The sequence below is a fragment of the Carassius auratus genome, chromosome 45, assembly GCF_003368295.1.
Source record: "Carassius auratus strain Wakin chromosome 45, ASM336829v1, whole genome shotgun sequence".
Classification (NCBI taxonomy): Eukaryota; Metazoa; Chordata; class Actinopteri; order Cypriniformes; family Cyprinidae; genus Carassius; species Carassius auratus.
Window position 1 is genome coordinate 5,146,982 of NC_039287.1, and position 12,565 is coordinate 5,159,546.

Sequence of the window (12,565 nt, forward strand, 5' to 3'; positions counted from 1 at the left end):
ATAAGACACTTGTCTCAATGGCAAGTAAAGGTGAGCACTCACATTGGTGCTGGAATTGAATCATTTTTGAATTGATTCTGGCTTGAATCAGCTGGGTCACAGCAGGATCTTTCCTCTCCAGTTTGTTAGAAGTCGAAAGATTAGTGAAACTGATGCTTGTACACCAAAAATACACAGCAAAAAAATAAATGTCTTTTTTAATAACTTACTTTTAAATGTTATAAAATGTAATGCAATGATGCACTTGTTAGAAGTCAGTGTCATGATGGCTTCAGTTAAAAATAAACAAACCATGCTTTAAATAATGGCAACTTAGCATTTCAAACTGGCCTTCTGCAAACTTTCTGCAAATTTAAATTCCAATAAAAGAATTACTGAACTGATGTTGAACTGATAATAGGGCTCAAATTCATGAGTATTCCAGCACAGATGCTTTTTGGACAGATTGGGGTCAGAGAGGCTGGGAAGAGAAGTTCTGCTTCAGCGAGGCAGATGGGCAGCTGAGGTTCGTGTGAGTTTGCTTGTTCTTGTTGCTTTATGCACTGAATGCACTGTTCAGATTTTCCTTCATCTTTTGGAGAATATTGTTTCAAAGTCACAGTTTATAATTCAAAAACAAACACTATACTAGCCCACATGGAATCAGAGCCTTTACCATGGTACAGTAGTATCAGGTAGTAAATGTATGTGTTGAGCATGCAGTATGCATAAGTGGCCTTTTATTTAATTAATATTAGCAATATTACCTACAAGTACAGGTTTATAAAATCCTTTTAGATTTGAACTACACTACAACGGCACATTTAATGTAATGAGCACATTCCTTTTCACAAGTGTTCTCATATAAAAAAGCTTTATGAGAAGAAAGCAATGAAATTTAAGTCTTGCCTTGCAGTCGGGGGCACAATTGACTTTCATTATATGAAAGACCAGCTCAGATATTTAGCTATAAATGTGTTCAATAAAAGCAAGAAAGTCATATACAGGTTTGGTGGTGAGTAAAATAGGACAATTTTACATTTTTGGGAGAACTATGCCATTAGTTCCTGTGTAAACCAGAGCAAAAGAATGTGAACAAGTGTGACAGGCAAAACAAACACCGACTACATCAGTTACTGAGAGAATAAAGGAGTATGATGTGATGCAGTTGGGTTGTCATAGTAACTGTTATATCTGGAAAATCTCCTCATGTAGATTTCAGCCAACTGAGAGAAAGAGAGAGAGACAGTGGGAGATGTTGTGCGAGACACCACAGTGCCGATATCAGTCATCTGAAATACTCTTCACACGAGATGTTTATTTTATATGTCTTAAGATATGCTGCTGCACACTGAATGCTAATGCACTAAAGTATCATAATGAGCTATGAATACATTTAAAAATGTTTTTACTGGCATGAAACTATACAAATTAGTTACAATAAATATTCTTGTTGCATAAGATCACTATGTGGTAAAATGGAACTTGATCTTGCTTCAAAGATTACACACATTTGCTTAAATCTATTTTTAACCCATGCTTTTCTACACCCTACACACATTGGATAGATCATTTTCAGGGACAGTCATTTCCCTCTGTATTATTATTATTTTTAAATGCAGTGCTTCTCATTTCAAACACTTTTCACCATTTTATGCATTTTGCCTAGACAAAAGTTTAATGACCCAAATTGCTGATGAACTTAAGTAATTAACAAGAACCAGGATCACAGAAACCATGAACAGGGAACCAAACATGCAACAGCCAGTAAACAGACAAGACTAGACAAAGAACCAGGGCAAACACAGGGGTTTACATAAACAGCTAACAAGGTAACAAGGTAACAAGAGAAAAAAAAAAAAAAAATTTAATGACACTGGGATGCTAAACAATACCATTGCTTGTAGTGCCTCTTGTGGACGGTCACTTAAAAAGTGCAGAGAAATGAACCTGAATCAACATATTTCAGGATTTGCAGAAATGTAGCTATTGTCATGTCTCTCCGATGAGCCTGGGTTGTATTTGCCTCTAAAAAAGAGTCTAAATATGGAGCAGCACTCTAAAAGGAATTCAGCCTTGAAGCAAACCTTTCACAAGCACAGGCAGCTCTGTCTGTTAGTTTGTCATGAGACTTCTCGACTCATTCTGCAGCCAATGAAGCTTGTACAGAGAAAGATAAAGATGTTTCTCAGGAAGTTGATTTTTCTTACCCAAGGCCTTTTTTTGCCCATTTCATTGTTTATTTATTAAAATGTGACTTTTTATTAGTAAGTAAAAGTACACGTTTTGAACCAGATATTGAAGTCAAGAACATGTTAATGATATCCTGTTTATAATATAGGCACACAATCTGATGAATTTGTGAACTTGTTTTTTTTTTTTTTTTGTCTACAAATTGTTATTATTATTATTTTTTTATTAAAATCTAAAAACAGTAAGTTTAATAACAAGAAATAAAAAGTCAATAAAATAAATAAACAAATAATAATAATAATTAAACTTCAAAGGGGAGAGTGTTGTCGTCAGCAGGACAAGGACAGCAACAGACGGAGGGTGACGACTTTGTCAACGAGCCAAGCGCCTGGATGGAACGGAAAACATGATGTAAGGAGGGAGGACAGATGGAAGGAGGGAAAGAGGGATGAAGAGCTAGAAGAGAGTACAACTGGTTCTAGAGTATAAATAGTCTGATTGAAGAAGTGATTGATGGAGAGATGTGGAGAACTGCCCACAGGTTCTTGATTTAAAGACACAATATTTAAGATTCTTTCATTAAAACATCCAAAAAAAAAAAAAAAACACTAGAACAGTGTTATATATTTTGCTGGCTTGTATACATGATCCCAAATGTTTTGAAGAATGTTTAAATCCAGAGCAATTTTAAGTAGTGACACGGACCGTATCCACAGTGAAATTGTGTCGCCTGCCAATGACGCCAATGGCAATTTTAATAGACCAGTGTCGACTGAACATTGTAGCATTATAACAGATCTTTCAATTGTATCTAGTATAATAAAACAGCGCTGCTTTACACATACGCATGTCTGGAAGGAGCGGAAGCAGTCAACAGCAGCATAATAAAAGCTCCGCTGCTTTCGAGCCATGTGTCATGCTCAATCAGTGGCCTTGTTACGCTTTGACGGCTTTCAGCCCTACCTTGCTTCATTATACTACTTTAATAAATCATTAGCTCAACCATGAACATGATTTCTGCCTGTAAGATTGCATCAGCTGTGGTGGATGAAGAGGGGATTCCTCATTCGGTCATGGCGTCCTCAAACTACTCCTTTGTGTTTGTTTTGAATACATGCCCCCTAGTGGCAAAAATGTACATATTGTGCCTTTAATGTGATGTAGAATATGTGATGAAAATGATGAAAAAAAATAAAATAAAATACGGTCTGTGATGGAAAGGAAGAGGTAACTCATATTAAATTTTTAATGTGATGCCATGCCTCCAAACAATAATTTAAAGGTATAAAATAAGTTTACTCTTTAGTGTGAATACAGCTTTTTGAAGTAAAGTGAGAGCTGTGAGAGCAGTGTCCTGTCTCTTTTGTGATTTTCTTCTTTCTAAAATATTTTAAAAGGCATTTTATTAATTATTTTGTAAGTATTTCTGCAGCTCAAACAGTAAAGCACGCTATTTAAACACCAAGGCCATTGGTTTGATTCCAAGGCAAATTATAAACCAATAATCTGTGGACCTTGAAGAAGAGGTAATGTAACAACAATGAGTTTTACATAGTAATTAACTCAAATGATATATAGGGAATTTGAATAATTAATCAAGAATTTGATTAATATATATCTCAGATGACAGTTACATTTAATTTTATTGATTATGAAAAATAGCTCAATTGCCAATACCAATACTAATCACAGGGCACTGTAATTTACTCATTAATATGTCAATATTACATTCTTCATATCAATTATTGTGATATCTCTTACTGTAAATTATTGCAGATCAACCCGTGGTATGTCCAGCACACCACTATAGACCTATCAATTTTCAATAAAGTTATCACGCCTTATAATTCAAGGAAAAGTATTCTCTGGCCATGAAAATATTATCCTATCCTTATGATAAATTTAGTTTCTAAATTTAGAGCTTGTAGCTAAAGACCAAAACATTTCAGTGACTCGTAATGTGAGTGGGGTGGAGTCCAAATACAATCATTTTATATATGGGTTTTTAATAATTCAACTAGTAATACATCAAACTACAAATCACACAGAGTAAATATGCGTACGAAAATACAGACAATAAACATTTCATAGTCATAACGGAATCCAAATAAAAGAGAGAGAGAGAGAGAGAGAGAGAACGAGAGAGAGAGAGAGAGAGAGAAGTGTAGAAAGCGAGAGAGATCACAGAATGAGCTCAGGTATGAAAATCATAGTCAGTAACTTTTGGGAAGCCAACAACAAATCAGATCATAACAACACTTTAAAGCAGCATTTAAATCTCCATAGAGAAAGTGATACTTGCAAAAGGTGTCCCATGTGAGTGGCGTGAGATCGGCGTCGAGCTTGTGAGCTTTACGCACTGTTCCCGTTGAAACAGCCATGTGCCATGAAACGGAGGCCATGTGACGCGCGTGCACGCTGCGCTTGGCGTGAGCGTGGAGCACGTGGTCCTTTGTTCTGTCCTCGCGCGGTATTTGAAAGGTTCAACAAACATTGTTCCAGAGTTCGTCTTCCTTGCGTGGAGAGGCGAATAGTTTAATAAACTTAGTAAAGAAAAGAAAAGAAAACGAACGAAACGAAAGCTTCCAAAGGAGCCATTAAAATGGCTTTTCCTCTCAGCCCCTGTGCTGAGGGGGTTCGCGCTGGGAGCGCGGCCTATGGCCGCGCGGAAACAACGTTGGAGAGCAGCGTATCCGAGAACGGGGAAGAGGAAGAAGCAAAAAGAGAGGGGTGGACCTTGTTTGGTCAATTCTTATAGCTTGAAATAGTTCACGCCCATTTTCGAGGGAGCATCCAATGAATGTCCGCGATCTGAAGCGGAGGGAAAGTTCCTTTGTCTCGGTTGAGACAAACCCCTGATGATTTAGGGCCTGTCCGATTTCATCAGGAATATTAAAGCAACTTCATTATTCCAGATTAAATACATTTTTCATTACTTTGCTCTAGATAAATGGGTCTGTCAAAGCATGACGATTAGAACAAGACTAAACATAATAGGTATATGTGATCAAAACATGAAGTTACATTAAATATGTGTAATTCTACATCTGAAAGATTTGCTTAACACATGATAACACTGCAGATGTTGGGAAACATCTAAATGTACCAAAAGGGAATACGTAATACATTTATACAGCATAAAAACTAACAGGTAACAAATTCATTCCATAGAATGCATTGGGGAGAAGATTTGGCTTCTCTCCTCTCCAGTGTGGTCGTAAACTTTACGACCTGCAAAAGTGGGGGTTGCAGAGACATGGCTCTCTTTGAGGAAGTTAAAGTGAGGAAAGACATTTCCTAAAGTATAAGCTTGCAACTTATACTCTTCACATAACAAGGATTAACCATTTTATGCAATCCATAAACATAATTAAAATACATATTAATAATAAAATGAAAGTAAGGAACTTATACGAAAAGTTCCTTTGTCTCCAGTGTTGGAAGAATTTGGGTTGGGGGTTTTCGTTTCTTCTTTGAAGCTCGCATGGGCATCGTAAATAGTTTAAGTCCAGCCAGGCTGGCATTTAGTACCAACAGTCTGAATTTATAAAACAGAATTTAACCCATGAATCGCTGACCTGCATATCTGTTACATCTCCCCCTTTCGTCAGATGAAGTCCCTGTGTGGACATCATCGGACGGCAATCATCCCGGATGGGCAGATGACAGGTGAATCGTGATGGTCATGCAGCAGGTGGGTCATGATGACAGGTGGTTCCTGAAGCTGAGGATTCAGCTTGGTGAGGTTCGGTATTGTCTTTGACTTTGCGTCCCTTTTCCGGGGATTCCATCGGAGACCTCCAGCCACAGTTGTCGTGAGTTTGGCTGTAGAGGTTTGCATCTCGTTGAGTATCCTATATAGGATGAAGGTCACGCCAAGAGTAAGGGCGGGACCAATGACGGTGGAAATGCACCGTGCAGTGTCGGCAGCAGTCCAGGCTAGGACCGCAGATGACTGGTTCAGAATGGGCTGTCGAGACATTGCTTGGAGGGCTGTATCGACAGGAGTAATGTCAATGTGTTGGGTGGTACCTTTCAGTACTTGGTCCAGCAGGTTGGCACGGGTGGCGGTGTCATGCTGGTCGTAGGTCAGCATAGCTGAGCGCACAGGAGTGTTGACGAGCCATCTGTTACCCACAATCTCTGCTTGCGTTTCTGTGACTTGTGTACGAGGCTTGGCTTCGGCAGGGCAGCGCGTATCGCTGACCCAGGGTTGCAGCTCGCAGATTCCTTCAGAGTTGTGTCTGAGGAAGGGTTTGCTAAGGCAGAGATAATGAATGTCTTTGGTTAAAGTACACATGTGCATGTTTGGGGCCAGGTACAGCTGTGTGTTGCTGTCGTGGTAGGCCACCACATTTGGAATGTGTGTTTTGGTGTGGGTGTTGCTCTTCCACATCCTGACACTGACAATGTCTTTAGGTCTGTAGACTTGGCTTGACTCGCTGATGAGTTGGTTCAGGAGCACGTTCACTTCTCTCTGTTTGGGGTTTACGTGCCGTAGGAAGGCGCTATTCAGAGAGTTGGCCAGGTGCATTCGTAGCAGGTCAGCTGGCATGGTGATGGTGTAAGACAACACAGTTAACACAAGGCTTAAGGGTATCATGTATGGTGGGGTTTTACTCGTGGTTAGGCTGTCTTTGGAGGAGCTAACCTCCCACAGCATGTCTGTTGTTAACGCTGTAAACAGCTGAGTCTGGGTAAAGTCCTTCTGGAAGACAGTAAACAGTGGTTTCGAGGAGTTTACAGTCTGGTTCGCTGCATTGACACTGGACATAACAATGTTAAACATTCTGGTGGCAGCAGCGGCTCTAAGCAAAGCTCCCGGGAACTGTTTGGAGCGGTGGTGGTGTCCACCTAACTCCATTTGTGTAACCGTCACTTTCTCATATTGGCTGAACAGGTGTTTGACATCGGCCTCAGTGTGAGTGAGGGAGTCCTCTCTCCATCGGAACCTTGTACAGCTGTATTCGGTTACAGTGCTGGGGTAGTGTGCCCTGTCATCGGTAGTCAGGAGTCTCAGCGGTTTTCTCGGTGGCAGCTGTCCTCTCTTTGGCTGACAGCACGGCACGGCAAACCACAGCAGCATCCTGGTACAGATAATAGGGAGAGAGAGAGAGAAAGGGGAGAAAGAAACAAACAAGGCCTGTCTTTGGTTGGACAGGACAGTCTCTTTGCTTCGTGGGCGGCGACTGGGTTTAGCTCGCCCTCGCCCATGTTTTGCCACATCTTGCTGCTGGCATGACGCTTGCCTCAGTGTTGTGTCAGTGGCTCTGGTGCTGCGTGGTGCAGCACATGCTGCGTCATGGAAATATATTGGCAGTATCCCCCTTTTGCTCCGTGGCATTACACGCCCTGGCATTGTGATGTCAGACGGTGCACAACCCACAATATTGTTCTGTGCACGCAGCATGGTTTGTGTATCATGCAGTGGTCTGGGGCTTTGGTTGTCAGTGACTGTAGACTGGTTGCCAGGGTGGATGGAGGGGTCTGAGAGGTGGTAAAACAAAGTCATTATCAAGGTTTCAGAAGCCCGCATGTCCGCTATGTTGGTCTGTGTAGACAACGGAGCCTGCGTAAGCGATTCTGAGGTAGGCAGTTTAGCTAGTAAAGTTCTTGTGCTGTGTGTAATCACTTCAACCTTGAATGTGGGTGGGTGGGTTGGGAGTGACCACAGAATGTTGTTTAGTGTGCCAGTTTTGGCAAGGGTGTCAGTGTGATCTTTAAAGTCCTCGTCTAGACTTGGTAGCTTTGAGTGTCCTTTTTCCTTCTTCCAGTACACGATCACATTGTGTGTTTTTGTGATGTTATCACATTGCTGGAACAGGTGTTGGTGTTTGACATGCTTGTTTGCAAGTGTGAGTCCGAGTTCCACACATTCAGGTGAGGATTGGAAGAAACCCAGCGTGTGGTGTAAGGTTTGACCACCTTGCAGGTTGAGCCGAACAGCGACCCCTTTGGTGTAAGCTGGTACCACCGTACCCTGTTTGTTGACTAAGGTACAGAGGCTTGAACTTGGGCCTGTTGTTAGGGCGTTGTACTCATGGCTGGCTGCTGGGGTTCCCGTGACCTCTGTGACCTGACCGTCTGGCTCTGTGGGAGTTCCCGTGACCTCTGCGACCTGACAGTCTGGCTCTAGCAACCTGTGTGGCTGGAGAGAAAGAGGTTCTCGCACTTGAGCAAAGTCTTTTAGCTGTTTGAAGTTCAGAAAAGGGTCAAAGTGTTCTAGCAGGTCTTTGTCGATGAGCAATGTATGAGTGTTCATTGGTGGGACATACATGGGATGTATTAGACTCATCGGAACGAATGTCAGGTGAATGGAAACAACCTGTTCAAACTGGATGTCATCCTGTCTGTACACCTGTACATTCAGTTCATAAGTTTGAGGTGTAAGAGTTCGATCTTGTCTCTTAGCTTCAAATTGGAGTCTTTTGAAAAGGTAAGATGAGATCACCGTCAGGTTTAATCCTGTGTCGATCAGGTCTTCCCTGTTGACTCCTTTTCGACCCACCCCCTTTTTGACAGGGCTGCCCAGGAATGTTGGCATCAGGGCAGGTGGGACGATCGGTGGTTGGTGGTCTTGTGTAGCTCGCTGCGAAGGCAGGTAGTCGAAACAGCATTTTCTGGTACCTTGTGTTTGTGGTACCTGGCGTGAGGACCTGTGCTGTCTCGTTCAGGGTGTGCAGGTGTTGACTGTGGAGCTTGGGTGTTGCTGTCACCTTGTGCTGTGACAGTTAGCTCTGTGGTCTGTAGATGACGGGCAGTGTTCTGGGTGCTTGGCTCATCTTCCTTGTGAGTTTTCATGTGAAGAAGCACTTTCAGCACCCTCAGGATCTCTGCTGTCTCAGACGTGGCTGCACCGTGTTGCCCTCTGCTGGCTTGGAACGGTATTGACTCTCTGTAAAAATGTCTGTGACTGTGGTGTTGTAGGGCGCCATCTAGGGTTAACTCTAAGCAGTGCTCAGAGACAGAGACTTTGGGGTATTTCACAGTCTTTTCACAAATCGTCTTTTGCTTGGTGCAAGCTTTGTGGGCTAAGTTCCGTAACTCTTGTGTAGTCCTGTTACGGGGACACGCTGGGACTCTGAGATGAAAACTCCAACTAGCATGTAGGTTTAGGAGGAACAGAGTTTTTAAGTTGAAATCCTGTTCCATACCTGGTTCGTTGCATGCTCCGAAGTAGGTGTTTCGTAGCTGACTACAGAAAGTCTGTGGGTTTTCAAATCGGCCCTGTTTGAGGTCCATAGCAATAAGGAGCCCATGATCTGAGTTTGGATCAGAGAATTCAAGAATCAAAGTCTGTAGCAGTTGCTGGTAGTAGGCTTTGACAGTCTCTGGTTGACGATCCAGAAAGCAATGCACATCACGGCTGGACGTGATTTTTAACAGGTACAATGTGTTCACATCTGTCACGTTAGCGACAGTTTGCAAATGAAAGTCAATGGCTTGTAAAGAAGCATGAACGTCATGTCCTCCTGCAGGATCTGGATTGAATGTAGAGATGCTTCTGGCTAGCTTGTGAAGTTCTCTGTGAGCAGTGCAGGGTTTGGTGACATGCGTTCTCTGGAAGGGTTCTCTTCCCTCCGTTGTTGACAGATGTTCTTGCAAGCTGGCTGGTGATTTCCTTAGAAGGGAGATTACACCCCCTTTTCCAGCTCTGGGTTCTTGGCTGAAAGGGTTGGAGTGGCGGCCCGGGAGAAATTTTGTGGTGTGCGTTTCTCCGATCCAGCCACTCTGTAATCTGTGAAATTGTCTCAGTTCTGTGTGAGCAGTGTAAAGTTCATCTTGGAGCTTGTCTCTCTGCAGAGTAAGCTTGTTGAATTTAGCTTGGGCCGCTTGCAAGTGTGTTTTGCAGGCCCAGGTTTTATAGACTCTTTCTTTCAATTCAGTCTCTGCTCTTTTTAGGAGAGCGTCACCTTGCTGGAGTTTTTTGGTGAGGTCTTTTCTGGCTTCTCTCTCCAGATGTTCTCTTTGATCTGTGTCGAGGCGAAGATCTTGCAGGGCATTGTGAAGTCTTTCAACTCCTTTCTGTAGCTCTGGATCTGTGTCGTCCTCTTTCTCGAGCTGGTTCTGGGTCTCGAGGAGAAGCTGATCAAGATGACTCTGGGTTGGGGCCTGGTCCTTCCAGGCCTCCTCCGCGATGTTGCTCCGTTCACTGAGCGGTGCCTGGGCGACGAGAATGGGAACTAGGCTTCCGAAGATCCTGGCGAGTTCTCTGTAGTAGTCGCTTTGGTTTGGATCGCGTGCCATCAGTTCATCTAGCTCGGTGTCTAGTTGCTCTGGGTGCTGCAGGTTACTGGTGTCCTTGGGCAGGAAGGGGGTCGTCACTGCTTTCAACCATGTCGAGAGGTGGCCCCCGTGGACTGCTGGACTGGATGCCTGGAACATCCTGATTCTCTGTCGGTGAGAGAAGCACAGCACACACACACAAAAAGACCAATGCAAGTTCGTTCTACGTTTAACGAGCTATATTCATACGGGCTGTGCCGTTTATGAGAATTTTGGGGCTGACTGATGCAAACAGTCAGACAGTTAAGTAGCCAATTAACTTGGGTCAACGAAGGACCTGAAATGGAGATTTGACAGGCAGTAGCCTAGCGGGTCGCGTGATGACACCGGCTGCTGGTTGTCGCTCTACTATTTAACTTCGTTGGTGGCTCCCAGGTTACTGTCTCTATGTGAAATGAAAGAAACAAATCACAACAGAACAGGTGGTAGAAAAAGATCAAAGTGAAACACAACACTTGAAATGAGATGAAAACAATAGAAACACAACGTGTTAGTGAGAATAAGGAGGCCTAAGCCTACTGCTAGGTTTTAAGATAGGGCCAACAGGTGAGTGGGCTATCTGGGTAGGAAACCTAGAAACATGGTGTGGCTTAAAGAAGCAAAAGGGTCAGAACACTTAAAATATATCCGGGGGAATATCTAATATTCTGTGGCTTATAATAAGCGGATAGGTTTTATCATTTTTGGTTCACCTGATTGAATTGAAGTCATTCAGGTGGGAACCAGTGGCTTGGTCAACCTCCCCGGTGCTCCCCAAACACTGAACCGCAGTGTCCCCGGTCCTCCGTTACTCTGGCGTGTCGCAGGAAAGCACGGCTTGTGACTTTTAGCACAACCTTTGGAGTGCCAAAATTGCTGATGTCTCTTGAGACAAGAGGGACCGAGTTTCACTCGCAGCCAGTATCGGTAACACCGGTCGGGCAGCCTTGCTCACTGGAAACCTGAGATGACTGTCCAATCACCAAGGGAGTTCTACAATCAAATACACAAAGGATGAACAAAGGAAACTTAAAGTTAATTAAGGTTTGGTTTGTTTAACATCAATTGAGTAACTATATGTAGAGAGGAAAGGTAACAGCTTTACCTAATCATGATAAAACAAAACAAAGGAATTTATGATAATAATGGTAATTATCAAAATAACCTAAGTCCAAAAGAGAGAAGAAAAATAATAACATCAAATTAAAAGACAGGAATGAAACAAGGGAGAAGGAGTAGCTGGTTTTCACCACAAGGGGGGAAAGTACTGCTTCTCTGTCTTTAACCTGCTGAGCAGAAAACTTAATTCAAATTAAAAATTCAAAACTGGTTTAAATCAAAATTTAAAATAAGCATGTAAGAATTAAAAGGAAAATCGGAATAATATCCTATAATAACCCATGATAGCTTGTAAGTTATCATTAATAATTATGAAATTAATCAAACAGGGTGAGATTAATTAAAAAGGGTAGAAGTGGGCATGCACTTCAAAACAGAATGGAAAAGACAGAGGTATGTTAGTCGATTTAACAGGAGACTGCCACTAGATGGCTTACCTTCTAAGTGGGTCAATCAGTGGTTGACCTGACACATCTAGATTTCCACTATTAACAATTACATTTTAATTCAAATCATGTTTGAACCAAACTCAAAGTAAATGTAAACAGTCAAAGGCAGGGAACATTCTTTTGTTTCCCTGTAATAATATTCGCACGAGCAAAGCTGTAAATGCAAATAATTATCGAGAATTTAGACATCCAATTCAAATATACATCACAGGGGATTATAAATTAGCAATCAGAGCGCATTATCTGAAATGGCCACAGGTTGACAGCTTTGCACTCATGCAAGCTGGAATCAGAAAGCAGGGTGTACCCTGAAATTTCTAACCCACACGTTCCCTCTAGTGTTTAGATAGAGGAATTACAATTTCAATAGGACTTAGAATTTATCTGATCGTTTGTCAGGCTGATTTTCTGCATCAAAAATCACAATTAACAAACCAAAGGTTTTAATCTCTGAGGTGCTATATTAACATAGGTTGAAGAAGGATCCGTTCACTTCCAAAACACAAATGTAACAAAAACAGGAATTTTCCAACTGTTGACTCCAATAAACATTTATCAAA